Source organism: Netta rufina (genome assembly GCF_964035555.1).
Source record: "Netta rufina genome assembly, chromosome: 10".
Classification (NCBI taxonomy): Eukaryota; Metazoa; Chordata; class Aves; order Anseriformes; family Anatidae; genus Netta; species Netta rufina.
Window position 1 is genome coordinate 977,859 of NC_140133.1, and position 21,260 is coordinate 999,118.

Genomic DNA, 21,260 nt, shown 5'->3' on the forward strand with positions numbered 1-21,260 from the left:
CCCTTACCCTAAAACTTACACTTAACCTTAACCTTCCCCTTAACCTTAACCTAATACTTACCCTTACTTTTCCCTCACCCTAACCCTAAAATTAACCCTAACCATTACCGCAACACTTACCCTTACCCTAACCCTTACTCTAACCCTTACCCTTACCATAACCCATAGTTTAACACATACTTCTACCCGTACCCTTACCCTTACCGTAACCCTTACCCTTACTGTTACCGTTACCCTTACCCTTACCCTTTCCCTATCCCTATCACTTACCCTTAACCTAACCCTAAACCTTACCCTTATCCTAACACTTACCCTTACCGTAAACCTTGACCTTTCGGCTACACTTACCCTTAGCCTAAATGTAAACCTTACACTTACCCTTAGCCTAACCCTCACCCTTAACATTACCCATACCCTTACTCTTACCCTTACCCGAACCCTTCTCCTTACACTTACTGTTACCTTTAACATTACCTTTACCCTAACACTTATCCTTATCCATACCCTTACCCTTACCGTAATCCTTACCCTTAACCTAACGCTAACCCTAAACCTTACCCCAGCCCTTACCCTGACCCTTACATTAACCCTAACCCTTACCCTAAAACTTACACTTACTCTTAACCTTACCCTTAACCATTACCCTAACACTTACCCTTATGTATCCCTCACCCTAACCCTAAAATTAACCCTAACCATTACCCTAACACTTACCCTTACCCTAACCCTAACCCTAACTCTAACCCTTACTCTAAACCTTACCCTGACCCGTACCCTTATTCTTACCCTTACACTAACCCTTACCCTTACCATAACCCATACCCTAACACGTACTTGTAGCCTTAACCTTACCGTTCCCCTTACCCTTACCTTTACTGTCTCCGTTACCCTTACACTTACACTTACCATAAACCTTAACCTTACCCTTATCATAAGCCATACAACAACACTTACATGTACTCTTACGCTTGCACTTACCCTAGCAATTACTCGTACAATTACCCTTAACCTTACTATTAAGCTAACCCTAAACCTTACCCTTATCCTAACACTTACCCTTATCCTAAACCTTACCCTTTCTGCTACACTTACCCTTTGCCTAATTCTTACCCTTACCCTAACCCTCACCCTTACCTAAATCTAACCATTACCCTAACCCTCACCCTTACCCTTACCATTATACTTACTTTTACCCTTAACCTAAACCTTACCCCAACCCTTACTCTGACCCTTACATTAACCCTAACCCTTACCCTAACCCTAACTCTAATCCTAACCCTTAACCTAAACCTTACACTTAATCTTAACTTTAACCTTACCCTTAAACTAATACATACCCTTACGATTCCCTCACCATAACCCTAAAATTAACCGTAACCATTACCCTAACACTTATCCTTACCGAACCCTAACCCTAACCCTTACTCTAACTTTTACCCTGACCCGTACCCTTAGACTTCCCCTTCCCCTTCCCCTTACTCTTCCCCTTACCCTAACCCTTACCCTTACACTTACGGTTACCATTAACCTTACCCTTACCCTAACACTTACCCTTACCGTATCCCTTACACTTATCCTTATCCATACAACTTACGCTTACCCTAACACTTAACCTTAACCTAACCCTAAGCCTAAACCTTACCTGAACCCTTACCCTGACCCTTACATTAACCCTTACCCTAAAACTTACACTTAACCTTAACCTTCCCCTTAACCTTAACCTAATACTTACCCTTACTTTTCCCTCACCCTAACCCTAAAATTAACCCTAACCATTACCGCAACACTTACCCTTACCCTAACCCTTACTCTAACCCTTACCCTTACCATAACCCATAGTTTAACACATACTTCTACCCGTACCCTTACCCTTACCGTAACCCTTACCCTTACCCTTTCCCTATCCCTATCACTTACCCTTAACCTAACCCTAAACCTTACCCTTATCCTAACACTTACCCTTACCGTAAACCTTGACCTTTCGGCTACACTTACCCTTAGCCTAAATGTAAACCTTACACTTACCCTTAGCCTAACCCTCACCCTTAACATTACCCATACCCTTACTCTTACCCTTACCCGAACCCTTCTCCTTACACTTACTGTTACCTTTAACATTACCTTTACCCTAACACTTACACTTATCCTTATCCATACCCTTACCCTTACCGTAATCCTTACCCTTAACCTAACCCTAACCCTAAACCTTACCCCAGCCCTTACCCTGACCCTTACATTAACCCTAACCCTTACCCTAAAACTTACACTTACTCTTAACCTTACCCTTAACCATTACCCTAACACTTACCCTTATGTATCCCTCACCCTAACCCTAAAATTAACCCTAACCATTACCCTAACACTTACCCTTACCCTAACCCTAACCCTAACCGTAACTCTAACCCTTACTCTAAACCTTACCCTGACCCGTACCCTTATTCTTACCCTTACATTAATCCTTACCCTTACCATAACCCATACCCTAACACGTATTTGTAGCCTTAACCTTACCGTTCCCCTTACCCTTACCTTTACTGTCTCCGTTACCCTTACACTTACACTTACCATAAACCTTAACCTTAACCTTACCCTTATCATAAGCCATACAACAACACTTACATGTACTCTTACACTTGCACTTACCCTAGCAATTACTCGAACAATTACCCTTAACCTTACTATTAAGCTAATCCTAAACCTTACCCTTATCCTAACACTTACCCTTATCCTAAACCTTACCCTTTCTGCTACACTTACCCTTTGCCTAATTCTAAACCTTACCCTAACCCTCACCCTTACCTAAACCTAACCATTACCCTCACCCTCACCCTTACCATTATACTTACTTTTACCCTTAACCTAAACCTTACCCCAACCCTTACCCTGACCCTTACATTAACCCTAACCCTTACCCTAAACCTTACACTTACTCTTAACGTTAACCTTAGCTGTAACCTAATACTTACCCTTATGTTTCCCTCACCCTAACCCTAAAATTAACCCTAACCATTACCCTAACACTTACCGTTACCCTAACCCTTACTCTAACCCTTACAATGACCCATACACTTACACATACCCTTACCCTTACTCTTACCCTTACTCTACCCCTTACCATAGCTCATACCCTAACACATAGTTCTACTTTTAAACTTACTGTTACCCTTACCCTTCCTCTAACTGTTACTCTTACACTTATCCTTAACATAAAACTTACTCTTAACCTTAACCTTACCGTAAGCCATAGAACAACACTTACATGTTCACTTATGTTTCCACTTACCCTAGCAACTACTCGTACAATTAACCTTACCCTTACCCTTACCAAACCATTACCCTTACCCTTAACCTAACCCTCAACCGTACCCTTATCCTAACACTTACCCTTACCTAATCCTTACCCTTTCTGCTACACTTACGCTTTGCCTAATTCTAAACCTTACCCTAAACCTCACCCTTACCCTTATCATTATGCTTACTTTAACCCTTACCCTAAAACTTACCCAACCCTTACCCTGACCCTTACATTAACCCTAAACCTTACCCTAAACCTTACACTTACTCTTAACCTTAACCTTACCCTTAACATTAACCTAGTACTTATGCATACGTTTTCCTGACTTTAACCCTAACCCTAACCCTAACCCTAACCCTTACTCTAACCCTTACCCTGACCTGTACCCTTACACTTACCCTTACCCTTATACTTACCCTAATTCTTACCCATACCATAACCCATACCCTAACACATATTTGTACCCTTAACCTTACCGTTACAATTAACCTTACCCTTACACTTACCCTTACTCTATCCGTTAACCTTACGCTTACCCTTAACATAAACCTTACCCTTGACCTTACCTTTACCATAAGCCATACAACAATACTTACATGTACACTTACACTTACACTTACCCTAGCAATTACTCGTACAATTACCCTTACCCTTACCCTTACCCTTACCCTTAACCTAAACCGAAACCTTAAAACTTACAGTAAACCTTATCCTTTCTGCTACACTTACCCTTAGCCTAAATCTAAACCTTACACTTACCCTTACTGTAACCCTCACCCTTATCATTACCATTACCCTTACTCTTACCCTTACCCTAACCCTTCTCCTTACACTTACTGTTACCTTTAACATTACCCTTACCCTAACACTTACACTTATCCTTATCCATACCCTTACCCTAATCCTTACTCTTAACCTAACGCTAACCCTAAACCTTACCCCAGCCCTTACCCTGACCCTTACATTAACCCTAACCCTTACCCTAAAACTTACACTTACTCTTAACCTTAACCTTACCCTTAACCATTACCCTAACACTTACCCTAACCCTAACCCTAAACCTAACCCTTACTCTAACCCTTACCCTGACCCGTACCCTTACACTTACCCTTACCCTAATCCTTACCCTTACCATAACCCATACCCTAACACGTATTTGTAGCCTTAACCTTACCGTTCCCCTTACCCTTACCTTTACTGTCTCCGTTACCCTTACACTTACACTTACCATAAAATTTAACCTTAACCTTACCCTTATCATAAGCCATACAAAAACTCTTACATGTACACTTACACTTGCACTTACCCTAGCAATTACTCGTACAATTACCCTTAACCTTACTATTAAGCTAACCCTAAACCTTACCCTTATCCTAACATTTACCCTTATCCTAAACCTTACCCTTTCTGCTACACTTACCCTTTGCCTAATTCTTACCCTTACCCTAACCCTCACCCTTACCTAAACCTAACCATTACCCTAACCCTCACCCTTACCCTTACCATTATACTTACTTTTACCCTTAAACCTTACCCCAACCCTTACTCTGACCCTTACATTAACCCTAACCCTTACCCTAACCCTAACTCTAATCCTAACCCTTAACCTAAACCTTACACTTAATCTTAACTTTAACCTTACCCTTAAACTAATACATACCCTTACGATTCCCTCACCATAACCCTAAAATTAACCGTAACCATTACCCTAACACTTATCCTTACCGAACCCTAACCCTAACCCTTACTCTAACTTTTACCCTGACCCGTACCCTTAGACTTCCCCTTCCCCTTCCCCTTACTCTTCCCCTTACCCTAACCCTTACCCTTACACTTACGGTTACCATTAACCTTACCCTTACCCTAACACTTACCCTTACCGTATCCCTTACACTTATCCTTATCCATACAACTTACGCTTACCCTAACACTTAACCTTAACCTAACCCTAAGCCTAAACCTTACCTGAACCCTTACCCTGACCCTTACATTAACCCTTACCCTAAAACTTACACTTAACCTTAACCTTCCCCTTAACCTTAACCTAATACTTACCCTTACTTTTCCCTCACCCTAACCCTAAAATTAACCCTAACCATTACCGCAACACTTACCCTTACCCTAACCCTTACTCTAACCCTTACCCTTACCATAACCCATAGTTTAACACATACTTCTACCCGTACCCTTACCCTTACCGTAACCCGTACCCTTACCCTTACCGTAACCCTTACCCTTACCCTTTCCCTATCCCTATCACTTACCCTTAACCTAACCCTAAACCTTACCCTTATCCTAACACTTACCCTTACCGTAAACCTTGACCTTTCGGCTACACTTACCCTTAGCCTAAATGTAAACCTTACACTTACCCTTAGCCTAACCCTCACCCTTAACATTACCCATACCCTTACTCTTACCCTTACCCGAACCCTTCTCCTTACACTTACTGTTACCTTTAACATTACCTTTACCCTAACACTTACACTTATCCTTATCCATACCCTTACCCTTACCGTAATCCTTACCCTTAACCTAACGCTAACCCTAAACCTTACCCCAGCCCTTACCCTGACCCTTACATTAACCCTAACCCTTACCCTAAAACTTACACTTACTCTTAACCTTACCCTTAACCATTACCCTAACACTTACCCTTATGTATCCCTCACCCTAACCCTAAAATTAACCCTAACCATTACCCTAACACTTACCCTTACCCTAACCCTAACCCTAACCGTAACTCTAACCCTTACTCTAAACCTTACCCTGACCCGTACCCTTATTCTTACCCTTACACTAACCCTTACCCTTACCATAACCCATACCCTAACACGTATTTGTAGCCTTAACCTTACCGTTCCCCTTACCCTTACCTTTACTGTCTCCGTTACCCTTACACTTACACTTACCATAAACCTTAACCTTACCCTTATCATAAGCCATACAACAACACTTACATGTAGACTTACGCTTGCACTTACCCTAGCAATTACTCGTACAATTACCCTTAACCTTACTATTAAGCTAATCCTAAACCTTACCCTTATCCTAACACTTACCCTTATCCTAAACCTTACCCTTTCTGCTACACTTACCCTTTGCCTAATTCTAAACCTTACCCTAACCCTCACCCTTACCTAAACCTAACCATTACCCTCACCCTCACCCTTACCATTATACTTACTTTTACCCTTAACCTAAACCTTACCCCAACCCTTACCCTGACCCTTACACTTACACTAACCCTTACCCTAAACCTTACACTTACTCTTAACGTTAACCTTAGCTGTAACCTAATACTTACCCTTATGTTTCCCTCACCCTAACCCTAAAATTAACCCTAACCATTACCCTAACACTTACCGTTACCCTAACCCTTACTCTAACCCTTACAATGACCCATACACTTACACATACCCTTACCCTTACTCTTACCCTTACTCTACCCCTTACCATAGCTCATACCCTAACACATAGTTCTACTTTTAAACTTACTGTTACCCTTACCCTTCCTCTAACTGTTACTCTTACACTTATCCTTAACATAAAACTTACTCTTAACCTTAACCTTACCGTAAGCCATAGAACAACACTTACATGTTCACTTATGTTTCCACTTACCCTAGCAACTACTCGTACAATTAACCTTACCCTTACCCTTACCAAACCATTACCCTTACCCTTAACCTAACCCTCAACCGTACCCTTATCCTAACACTTACCCTTACCTAATCCTTACCCTTTCTGCTACACTTACGCTTTGCCTAATTCTAAACCTTACCCTAAACCTCACCCTTACCCTTATCATTATGCTTACTTTAACCCTTACCCTAAAACTTACCCAACCCTTACCCTGACCCTTACATTAACCCTAAACCTTACCCTAAACCTTACACTTACTCTTAACCTTAACCTTACCCTTAACATTAACCTAGTACTTATGCATACGTTTTCCTGACTTTAACCCTAACCCTAACCCTAACCCTAACCCTTACTCTAACCCTTACCCTGACCTGTACCCTTACACTTACCCTTACCCTTATACTTACCCTAATTCTTACCCATACCATAACCCATACCCTAACACATATTTGTACCCTTAACCTTACCGTTACAATTAACCTTACCCTTACACTTACCCTTACTCTATCCGTTAACCTTACGCTTACCCTTAACATAAACCTTACCCTTGACCTTACCTTTACCATAAGCCATACAACAATACTTACATGTACACTTACACTTACACTTACCCTAGCAATTACTCGTACAATTACCCTTACCCTTACCCTTACCCTTACCCTTAACCTAAACCGAAACCTTAAAACTTACAGTAAACCTTATCCTTTCTGCTACACTTACCCTTAGCCTAAATCTAAACCTTACACTTACCCTTACTGTAACCCTCACCCTTATCATTACCATTACCCTTACTCTTACCCTTACCCTAACCCTTCTCCTTACACTTACTGTTACCTTTAACATTACCCTTACCCTAACACTTACACTTATCCTTATCCATACCCTTACCCTAATCCTTACTCTTAACCTAACGCTAACCCTAAACCTTACCCCAGCCCTTACCCTGACCCTTACATTAACCCTAACCCTTACCCTAAAACTTACACTTACTCTTAACCTTAACCTTACCCTTAACCATTACCCTAACACTTACCCTAACCCTAACCCTAAACCTAACCCTTACTCTAACCCTTACCCTGACCCGTACCCTTACACTTACCCTTACCCTAATCCTTACCCTTACCATAACCCATACCCTAACACGTATTTGTAGCCTTAACCTTACCGTTCCCCTTACCCTTACCTTTACTGTCTCCGTTACCCTTACACTTACACTTACCATAAAATTTAACCTTAACCTTACCCTTATCATAAGCCATACAAAAACTCTTACATGTACACTTACACTTGCACTTACCCTAGCAATTACTCGTACAATTACCCTTAACCTTACTATTAAGCTAACCCTAAACCTTACCCTTATCCTAACATTTACCCTTATCCTAAACCTTACCCTTTCTGCTACACTTACCCTTTGCCTAATTCTTACCCTTACCCTAACCCTCACCCTTACCTAAACCTAACCATTACCCTAACCCTCACCCTTACCCTTACCATTATACTTACTTTTACCCTTAAACCTTACCCCAACCCTTACTCTGACCCTTACATTAACCCTAACCCTTACCCTAACCCTAACTCTAATCCTAACCCTTAACCTAAACCTTACACTTAATCTTAACTTTAACCTTACCCTTAAACTAATACATACCCTTACGATTCCCTCACCATAACCCTAAAATTAACCGTAACCATTACCCTAACACTTATCCTTACCGAACCCTAACCCTAACCCTTACTCTAACTTTTACCCTGACCCGTACCCTTAGACTTCCCCTTCCCCTTCCCCTTACTCTTCCCCTTACCCTAACCCTTACCCTTACACTTACGGTTACCATTAACCTTACCCTTACCCTAACACTTACCCTTACCGTATCCCTTACACTTACCCTTATCCATACAACTTACGCTTACCCTAACACTTAACCTTAACCTAACCCTAAGCCTAAACCTTACCTGAACCCTTACCCTGACCCTTACATTAACCCTTACCCTAAAACTTACACTTAACCTTAACCTTCCCCTTAACCTTAACCTAATACTTACCCTTACTTTTCCCTCACCCTAACCCTAAAATTAACCCTAACCATTACCGCAACACTTACCCTTACCCTAACCCTTACTCTAACCCTTACCCTTACCATAACCCATAGTTTAACACATACTTCTACCCGTACCCTTACCCTTACCGTAACCCGTACCCTTACCCTTACCGTAACCCTTACCCTTACCCTTTCCCTATCCCTATCACTTACCCTTAACCTAACCCTAAACCTTACCCTTATCCTAACACTTACCCTTACCGTAAACCTTGACCTTTCGGCTACACTTACCCTTAGCCTAAATGTAAACCTTACACTTACCCTTAGCCTAACCCTCACCCTTAACATTACCCATACCCTTACTCTTACCCTTACCCGAACCCTTCTCCTTACACTTACTGTTACCTTTAACATTACCTTTACCCTAACACTTACACTTATCCTTATCCATACCCTTACCCTTACCGTAATCCTTACCCTTAACCTAACCCTAACCCTAAACCTTACCCCAGCCCTTACCCTGACCCTTACATTAACCCTAACCCTTACCCTAAAACTTACACTTACTCTTAACCTTACCCTTAACCATTACCCTAACACTTACCCTTATGTATCCCTCACCCTAACCCTAAAATTAACCCTAACCATTACCCTAACACTTACCCTTACCCTAACCCTAACCCTAACCGTAACTCTAACCCTTACTCTAAACCTTACCCTGACCCGTACCCTTATTCTTACCCTTACATTAATCCTTACCCTTACCATAACCCATACCCTAACACGTATTTGTAGCCTTAACCTTACCGTTCCCCTTACCCTTACCTTTACTGTCTCCGTTACCCTTACACTTACACTTACCATAAACCTTAACCTTAACCTTACCCTTATCATAAGCCATACAACAACACTTACATGTACTCTTACACTTGCACTTACCCTAGCAATTACTCGAACAATTACCCTTAACCTTACTATTAAGCTAACCCTAAACCTTACCCTTATCCTAACACTTACCCTTATCCTAAACCTTACCCTTTCTGCTACACTTACCCTTTGCCTAATTCTAAACCTTACCCTAACCCTCACCCTTACCTAAACCTAACCATTACCCTCACCCTCACCCTTACCATTATACTTACTTTTACCCTTAACCTAAACCTTACCCCAACCCTTACCCTGACCCTTACATTAACCCTAACCCTTACCCTAAACCTTACACTTACTCTTAACGTTAACCTTAGCTGTAACCTAATACTTACCCTTATGTTTCCCTCACCCTAACCCTAAAATTAACCCTAACCATTACCCTAACACTTACCGTTACCCTAACCCTTACTCTAACCCTTACAATGACCCATACACTTACACATACCCTTACCCTTACTCTTACCCTTACTCTACCCCTTACCATAGCTCATACCCTAACACATAGTTCTACTTTTAAACTTACTGTTACCCTTACCCTTCCTCTAACTGTTACTCTTACACTTATCCTTAACATAAAACTTACTCTTAACCTTAACCTTACCGTAAGGCATAGAACAACACTTACATGTTCACTTATGTTTCCACTTACCCTAGCAACTACTCGTACAATTAACCTTACCCTTACCCTTACCAAACCATTACCCTTACCCTTAACCTAACCCTCAACCGTACCCTTATCCTAACACTTACCCTTACCTAATCCTTACCCTTTCTGCTACACTTACGCTTTGCCTAATTCTAAACCTTACCCTAAACCTCACCCTTACCCTTATCATTATGCTTACTTTAACCCTTACCCTAAAACTTACCCAACCCTTACCCTGACCCTTACATTAACCCTAAACCTTACCCTAAACCTTACACTTACTCTTTACCTTAACCTTACCCTTAACATTAACCTAGTACTTATGCATACGTTTTCCTGACTTTAACCCTAACCCTAACCCTAACCCTAACCCTTACTCTAACCCTTACCCTGACCTGTACCCTTACACTTACCCTTACCCTTATACTTACCCTAATTCTTACCCATACCATAACCCATACCCTAACACATATTTGTACCCTTAACCTTACCGTTACAATTAACCTTACCCTTACACTTACCCTTACTCTATCCGTTAACCTTACGCTTACCCTTAACATAAACCTTACCCTTGACCTTACCTTTACCATAAGCCATACAACAACACTTACATGTACACTTACACTTACACTTACCCTAGCAATTACTCGTACAATTACCCTTACCCTTACCCTTACCCTTAACCTAAACCGAAACCTTAAACCTTACAGTAAACCTTATCCTTTCTGCTACACTTACCCTTAGCCTAAATCTAAACCTTACACTTACCCTTACTGTAACCCTCACCCTTATCATTACCATTACCCTTACTCTTACCCTTACCCTAACCCTTCTCCTTACACTTACTGTTACCTTTAACATTACCCTTACCCTAACACTTACACTTATCCTTATCCATACCCTTACCCTAATCCTTACTCTTAACCTAATGCTAACCCTAAACCTTACCCCAGCCCTTACCCTGACCTTTACATTAACCCTAACCCTTACCCTAAAACTTACACTTACTCTTAACCTTAACCTTACCCTTAACCATTACCCTAACACTTACCCTTACCCTAACCCTAAACCTAACCCTTACTCTAACCCTTACCCTGACCCGTACCCTTACACTTACCCTTACCCTAATCCTTACCCTTACCATAACCCATACCCTAACACGTATTTGTAGCCTTAACCTTACCGTTCCCCTTACCCTTACCTTTACTGTCTCCGTTACCCTTACACTTACACTTACCATAAAATTTAACCTTAACCTTACCCTTATCATAAGCCATACAAAAACTCTTACATGTACACTTACACTTGCACTTACCCTAGCAATTACTCGTACAATTACCCTTAACCTTACTATTAAGCTAACCCTAAACCTTACCCTTATCCTAACATTTACCCTTATCCTAAACCTTACCCTTTCTGCTACACTTACCCTTTGCCTAATTCTTACCCTTACCCTAACCCTCACCCTTACCTAAATCTAACCATTACCCTAACCCTCACCCTTACCCTTACCATTATACTTACTTTTACCCTTAACCTAAACCTTACCCCAACCCTTACTCTGACCCTTACATTAACCCTAACCCTTACCCTAACCCTAACTCTAATCCTAACCCTTAACCTAAACCTTACACTTAATCTTAACTTTAACCTTACCCTTAAACTAATACATACCCTTACGATTCCCTCACCATAACCCTAAAATTAACCGTAACCATTACCCTAACACTTATCCTTACCGAACCCTAACCCTAACCCTTACTCTAACTTTTACCCTGACCCGTACCCTTAGACTTCCCCTTCCCCTTCCCCTTACTCTTCCCCTTACCCTAACCCTTACCCTTACACTTACGGTTACCATTAACCTTACCCTTACCCTAACACTTACCCTTACCGTATCCCTTACACTTATCCTTATCCATACAACTTACGCTTACCCTTACACTTAACCTTAACCTAACCCTAAGCCTAAACCTTACCTGAACCCTTACCCTGACCCTTACATTAACCCTTACCCTAAAACTTACACTTAACCTTAACCTTCCCCTTAACCTTAACCTAATACTTACCCTTACTTTTCCCTCACCCTAACCCTAAAATTAACCCTAACCATTACCGCAACACTTACCCTTACCCTAACCCTTACTCTAACCCTTACCCTTACCATAACCCATAGTTTAACACATACTTCTACCCGTACCCTTACCCTTACCGTAACCCGTACCCTTACCCTTACCGTAACCCTTACCCTTACCCTTTCCCTATCCCTATCACTTACCCTTAACCTAACCCTAAACCTTACCCTTATCCTAACACTTACCCTTACCGTAAACCTTGACCTTTCGGCTACACTTACCCTTAGCCTAAATGTAAACCTTACACTTACCCTTAGCCTAACCCTCACCCTTAACATTACCCATACCCTTACTCTTACCCTTACCCGAACCCTTCTCCTTACACTTACTGTTACCTTTAACATTACCTTTACCCTAACACTTACACTTATCCTTATCCATACCCTTACCCTTACCGTAATCCTTACCCTTAACCTAACCCTAACCCTAAACCTTACCCCAGCCCTTACCCTGACCCTTACATTAACCCTAACCCTTACCCTAAAACTTACACTTACTCTTAACCTTACCCTTAACCATTACCCTAACACTTACCCTTATGTATCCCTCACCCTAACCCTAAAATTAACCCTAACCATTACCCTAACACTTACCCTTACCCTAACCCTAACCCTAACCGTAACTCTAACCCTTACTCTAAACCTTACCCTGACCCGTACCCTTATTCTTACCCTTACACTAATCCTTACCCTTACCATAACCCATACCCTAACACGTATTTGTAGCCTTAACCTTACCGTTCCCCTTACCCTTACCTTTACTGTCTCCGTTACCCTTACACTTACACTTACCATAAACCTTAACCTTAACCTTACCCTTATCATAAGCCATACAACAACACTTACATGTACTCTTACACTTGCACTTACCCTAGCAATTACTCGAACAATTACCCTTAACCTTACTATTAAGCTAATCCTAAACCTTACCCTTATCCTAACACTTACCCTTATCCTAAACCTTACCCTTTCTGCTACACTTACCCTTTGCCTAATTCTAAACCTTACCCTAACCCTCACCCTTACCTAAACCTAACCATTACCCTCACCCTCACCCTTACCATTATACTTACTTTTACCCTTAACCTAAACCTTACCCCAACCCTTACCCTGACCCTTACATTAACCCTAACCCTTACCCTAAACCTTACACTTACTCTTAACGTTAACCTTAGCTGTAACCTAATACTTACCCTTATGTTTCCCTCACCCTAACCCTAAAATTAACCCTAACCATTACCCTAACACTTACCGTTACCCTAACCCTTACTCTAACCCTTACAATGACCCATACACTTACACATACCCTTACCCTTACTCTTACCCTTACTCTACCCCTTACCATAGCTCATACCCTAACACATAGTTCTACTTTTAAACTTACTGTTACCCTTACCCTTCCTCTAACTGTTACTCTTACACTTATCCTTAACATAAAACTTACTCTTAACCTTAACCTTACCGTAAGCCATAGAACAACACTTACATGTTCACTTATGTTTCCACTTACCCTAGCAACTACTCGTACAATTAACCTTACCCTTACCCTTACCAAACCATTTCCCTTACCCTTAACCTAACCCTCAACCGTACCCTTATCCTAACACTTACCCTTACCTAATCCTTACCCTTTCTGCTACACTTACGCTTTGCCTAATTCTAAACCTTACCCTAAACCTCACCCTTACCCTTATCATTATGCTTACTTTAACCCTTACCCTAAAACTTACCCAACCCTTACCCTGACCCTTACATTAACCCTAAACCTTACCCTAAACCTTACACTTACTCTTAACCTTAACCTTATCCTTAACATTAACCTAGTACTTATGCATACGTTTTCCTGACTTTAACCCTAACCCTAACCCTAACCCTTACTCTAACCCTTACCCTGACCTGTACCCTTACACTTACCCTTACCCTTATACTTACCCTAATTCTTACCCATACCATAACCCATACCCTAACACATATTTATACCCTTAACCTTACCGTTACAATTAACCTTACCCTTACACTTACCCTTACTCTATCCGTTAACCTTACGCTTACCCTTAACATAAACCTTACCCTTGACCTTACCTTTACCATAAGCCATACAACAACACTTACATGTACACTTACACTTACACTTACCCTAGCAATTACTCGTACAATTACCCTTACCCTTACCCTTAACCTAAGCCGAAACCTTAAACCTTACAGTAAACCTTATCCTTTCTGCTACACTTACCCTTAGCCTAAATCTAAACCTTACACTTACCCTTACTGTAACCCTCACCCTTATCATTACCATTACCCTTACTCTTACCCTTACCCTAACCCTTCTCCTTACACTTACTGTTACCTTTAACATTACCCTTACCCTAACACTTACACTTATCCTTATCCATACCCTTACCCTAATCCTTACTGTTAACCTAACGCTAACCCTAAACCTTACCCCAGCCCTTACCCTGACCCTTACATTAACCCTAACCCTTACCCTAAAACTTACACTTACTCTTAACCTTAACCTTACCCTTAACCATTACCCTAACACTTACCCTAACCCTAACCCTAAACCTAACCCTTACTCTAACCCTTACCCTGACCCGTACCCTTACACTTACCCTTACCCTAATCCTTACCCTTACCATAACCCATACCCTAACACGTATTTGTAGCCTTAACCTTACCGTTCCCCTTACCCTTACCTTTACTGTCTCCGTTACCCTTACACTTACACTTACCATAAACCTTAACCTTAACCTTACCCTTATCATAAGCCATACAACAACACTTACATGTACACTTACACTTGCACTTACCCTAGCAATTACTCGTACAATTACACTTAACCTTACTATTAAGCTAACCCTAAACCTTACCCTTATCCTAACACTTACCCTTATCCTAAACCTTACCCTTTCTGCTACACTTACCCTTTGCCTAATTCTAAACCTTACCCTAACCCTCACCCTTACCTAAATCTAACCATTACCCTAACCCTCACCCTTACCCTTACCATTATACTTACTTTTACCCTTAACCTAAACCTTACCCCAACCCTTACTCTGACCCTTACATTAACCCTAACCCTTACCCTAACCCTAACTCTAATCCTAACCCTTAACCTAAACCTTACACTTAATCTTAACTTTAACCTTACCCTTAAACTAATACATACCCTTACGATTCCCTCACCATAACCCTAAAATTAACCGTAACCATTACCCTAACACTTATCCTTACCGAACCGTAACCCTAACCCTTACTCTAACTTTTACCCTGACCTGTACCCTTAGACTTCCCCTTCCCCTTCCCCTTACTCTTCCCCTTACCCTAACCCTTACCCTTACACTTACAGTTACCATTAACCTTACCCTTACCCTAACACTTACCCTTACCCTATCCCTTACACTTATCCTTATCCATACAACTTACGCTTACCCTAACACTTAACCTTAACCTAACCCTAAGCCTAAACCTTACCTGAACCCTTACCCTGACCCTTACATTAACCCTTACCCTAAAACTTACACTTAACCTTAACCTTACCCTTAACCTTAACCTAATACTTACCCTTACTTTTCCCTCACCCTAACCCTAAAATTAACCCTAACCATTACCGCAACACTTACCCTTACCCTAACCCTTACTCTAACCCTTACCCTTACCATAACCCATAGTTTAACACATACTTCTACCCGTACCCTTACCCTTACAGTAACCCTTACCTTTACTGTCTCCGTTACCCTTACACTTACACTTAACATAAACCTTAACCTTACCCTTATCATAAGCCATACAACAACACTTACATGTACACTTACACTTGCACTTACCCTAGCAATTACTCGTACAATTACACTTAACCTTACTATTAAGCTAACCCTAAACCTTACCCTTATCCTAACACTTACCCTTATCCTAAACCTTACCCTTTCTGCTACACTTACCCTTTGCCTAATTCTTACCCTTACCCTAACCCTCACCCTTACCTAAATCTAACCATTACCCTAACCCTCACCCTTACCCTTACCATTATACTTACTTTTACCCTTAACCTAAACCTTACCCCAACCCTTACTCTGACCCTTACATTAACCCTAACCCTTACCCTAACCCTAACTCTAATCCTAACCCTTAACCTAAACCTTACACTTAATCTTAACTTTAACCTTACCCTTAAACTAATACATACCCTTACGATTCCCTCACCATAACCCTAAAATTAACCGTAACCATTACCCTAACACTTATCCTTACCGAACCCTAACCCTAACCCTTACTCTAACTTTTACCCTGACCCGTACCCTTAGACTTCCCCTTCCCCTTCCCCTTACTCTTCCCCTTACCCTAACCCTTACCCTTACACTTACAGTTACCATTAAACTTACCCTTACCCTAACACTTACCCTTACCCTATCCCTTACACTTATCCTTATCCATACAACTTACGCTTACCCTAACACTTAACCTTAACCTAACCCTAAGCCTAAACCTTACCTGAACCCTTACCCTGACCCTTACATTAACCCTTACCCTAAAACTTACACTTAACCTTAACCTTACCCTTAACCTTAACCTAATACTTACCCTTACTTTTCCCTCACCCTAACCCTAAAATTAACCCTAACCATTACCGCAACACTTACCCTTACCCTAACCCTTACTCTAACCCTTACCCTTACCATAACCCATAGTTTAACACATACTTCTACCCGTACCCTTACCCTTACCGTAACCCTTACCTTTACTGTCTCCGTTACCCTTACACTTACACTTAACATAAACCTTAACCTTACCCTTATCATAAGCCATACAACAACACTTACATGTACACTTACACTTGCACTTACCCTAGCAATTACTCGTACAATTACCCTTAACCTTACTATTAAGCTAATCCTAAACCTTACCCTTATCCTAACACTTACCCTTATCCTAAACCTTACCCTTTCTGCTACACTTACCCTTTGCCTAATTCTAAACCTTACCCTAACCCTCACCCTTACCTAAACCTAACCATTACCCTCACCCTCACCCTTACCATTATACTTACTTTTACCCTTAACCTAAACCTTACCCCAACCCTTACCCTGACCCTTACATTAACCCTAACCCTTACCCTAAACCTTACACTTACTCTTAACGTTAACCTTAGCTGTAACCTAATACTTACCCTTATGTTTCCCTCACCCTAACCCTAAAATTAACCCTAACCATTACCCTAACACTTACCGTTACCCTAACCCTTACTCTAACCCTTACAATGACCCATACACTTACACATACCCTTACCCTTACTCTTACCCTTACTCTACCCCTTACCATAGCTCATACCCTAACACATAGTTCTACTTTTAAACTTACTGTTACCCTTACCCTTCCTCTAACTGTTACTCTTACACTTATCCTTAACATAAAACTTACTCTTAACCTTAACCTTACCGTAAGCCATAGAACAACACTTACATGTTCACTTATGTTTCCACTTACCCTAGCAACTACTCGTACAATTAACCTTACCCTTACCCTTACCAAACCATTACCCTTACCCTTAACCTAACCCTCAACCGTACCCTTATCCTAACACTTACCCTTACCTAATCCTTACCCTTTCTGCTACACTTACGCTTTGCCTAATTCTAAACCTTACCCTAAACCTCACCCTTACCCTTATCATTATGCTTACTTTAACCCTTACCCTAAAACTTACCCAACCCTTACCCTGACCCTTACATTAACCCTAAACCTTACCCTAAACCTTACACTTACTCTTAACCTTAACCTTACCCTTAACATTAACCTAGTACTTATGCATACGTTTTCCTGACTTTAACCCTAACCCTAACCCTAACCCTAACCCTTACTCTAACCCTTACCCTGACCTGTACCCTTACACTTACCCTTACCCTTATACTTACCCTAATTCTTACCCATACCATAACCCATACCCTAACAGATATTTATACCCTTAACCTTACCGTTACAATTAACCTTACCCTTACACTTACCCTTACTCTATCCGTTAACCTTACGCTTACCCTTAACATAAACCTTACCCTTGACCTTACCTTTACCATAAGCCATACAACAACACTTACATGTACACTTACACTTACACTTACCCTAGCAATTACTCGTACAATTACCCTTACCCTTACCCTTAACCTAAGCCGAAACCTTAAACCTTACAGTAAACCTTATCCTTTCTGCTACACTTACCCTTAGCCTAAATCTAAACCTTACACTTACCCTTACTGTAACCCTCACCCTTATCATTACCATTACCCTTACTCTTACCCTTACCCTAACCCTTCTCCTTACACTTACTGTTACCTTTAACATTACCCTTACCCTAACACTTACACTTATCCTTATCCATACCTTTACCCTAATCCTTACTCTTAACCTAACGCTAACCCTAAACCTTACCCCAGCCCTTACCCTGACCCTTACATTAACCCTAACCCTTACCCTAAAACTTACACTTACTCTTAACCTTAACCTTACCCTTAACCATTACCCTAACACTTACCCTAACCCTAACCCTAAACCTAACCCTTACTCTAACCCTTACCCTGACCCGTACCCTTACACTTACCCTTACCCTAATCCTTACCCTTACCATAACCCATACCCTAACACGTATTTGTAGCCTTAACCTTACCGTTCCCCTTACCCTTACCTTTACTGTCTCCGTTACCCTTACACTTACACTTACCATAAACCTTAACCTTACCCTTACCCTTATCATAAGCCATACAACAACACTTACATGTACTCTTACACTTGCACTTACCCTAGCAATTACTCGTACAATTACCCTTAACCTTACTATTAAGCTAATACTAAACCTTACCCTTATCCTAACACTTACCCTTATCCTAAACCTTACCCTTTCTGCTACACTTACCCTTTGCCTAATTCTAAACCTTACCCTAACCCTCACCCTTACCTAAACCTAACCATTACCCTCACCCTCACCCTTACCATTATACTTACTTTTACCCTTAACCTAAACCTTACCCCAACCCTTACCCTGACCCTTACATTAACCCTAACCCTTACCCTAAACCTTACACTTACTCTTAACGTTAACCTTAGCTGTAACCTAATACTTACCCTTATGTTTCCCTCACCCTAACCCTAAAATTAACCCTAACCATTACCCTAACACTTACCGTTACCCTAACCCTTACTCTAACCCTTACAATGACCCATACACTTACACATACCCTTACCCTTACTCTTACCCTTACTCTACCCCTTACCATAGCTCATACCCTAACACATAGTTCTACTTTTAAACTTACTGTTACCCTTACCCTTCCTCTAACTGTTACTCTTACACTTATCCTTAACATAAAACTTACTCTTAACCTTAACCTTACCGTAAGCCATAGAACAACACTTACATGTTCACTTATGTTTCCACTTACCCTAGCAACTGCTCGTACAATTAACCTTACCCTTACCCTTACCAAACCATTACCCTTACCCTTAACCTAACCCTCAACCGTACCCTTATCCTAACACTTACCCTTACCTAATCCTTACCCTTTCTGCTACACTTACGCTTTGCCTAATTCTAAACCTTACCCTAAACCTCACCCTTACCCTTATCATTATGCTTACTTTAACCCTTACCCTAAAACTTACCCAACCCTTACCCTGACCCTTACATTAACCCTAAACCTTACCCTAAACCTTACACTTACTCTTAACCTTAACCTTATCCTTAACATTAACCTAGTACTTATGCATACGTTTTCCTGACTTTAACCCTAACCCTAACCCTTACTCTAACCCTTACCCTGACCTGTACCCTTACACTTACCCTTACCCTTATACTTACCCTAATTCTTACCCATACCATAACCCATACCCTAACACATATTTATACCCTTAACCTTACCGTTACAATTAACCTTACCCTTACACTTACCCTTACTCTATCCGTTAACCTTACGCTTACCCTTAACATAAACCTTACCCTTGACCTTACCTTTACCATAAGCCATACAACAACACTTACATGTACACTTACACTTACACTTACCCTAGCAATTACTCGTACAATTACCCTTACCCTTACCCTTACCCTTAACCTAAGCCGAAACCTTAAACCTTACAGTAAACCTTATCCTTTCTGCTACACTTACCCTTAGCCTAAATCTAAACCTTACACTTACCCTTACTGTAACCCTCACCCTTATCATTACCATTACCCTTACTCTTACCCTTACCCTAACCCTTCTCCTTACACTTACTGTTACCTTTAACATTACCCTTACCCTAACACTTACACTTATCCTTATCCATACCCTTACCCTAATCCTTACTCTTAACCTAACGCTAACCCTAAACCTTACCCCAGCCCTTACCCTGACCCTTACATTAACCCTAACCCTTACCCTAAAACTTACACTTACTCTTAACCTTAACCTTACCCTTAACCATTACCCTAACACTTACCCTAACCCTAACCCTAAACCTAACCCTTACTCTAACCCTTACCCTGACCCGTACCCTTACACTTACCCTTACCCTAATCCTTACCCTTACCATAACCCATAC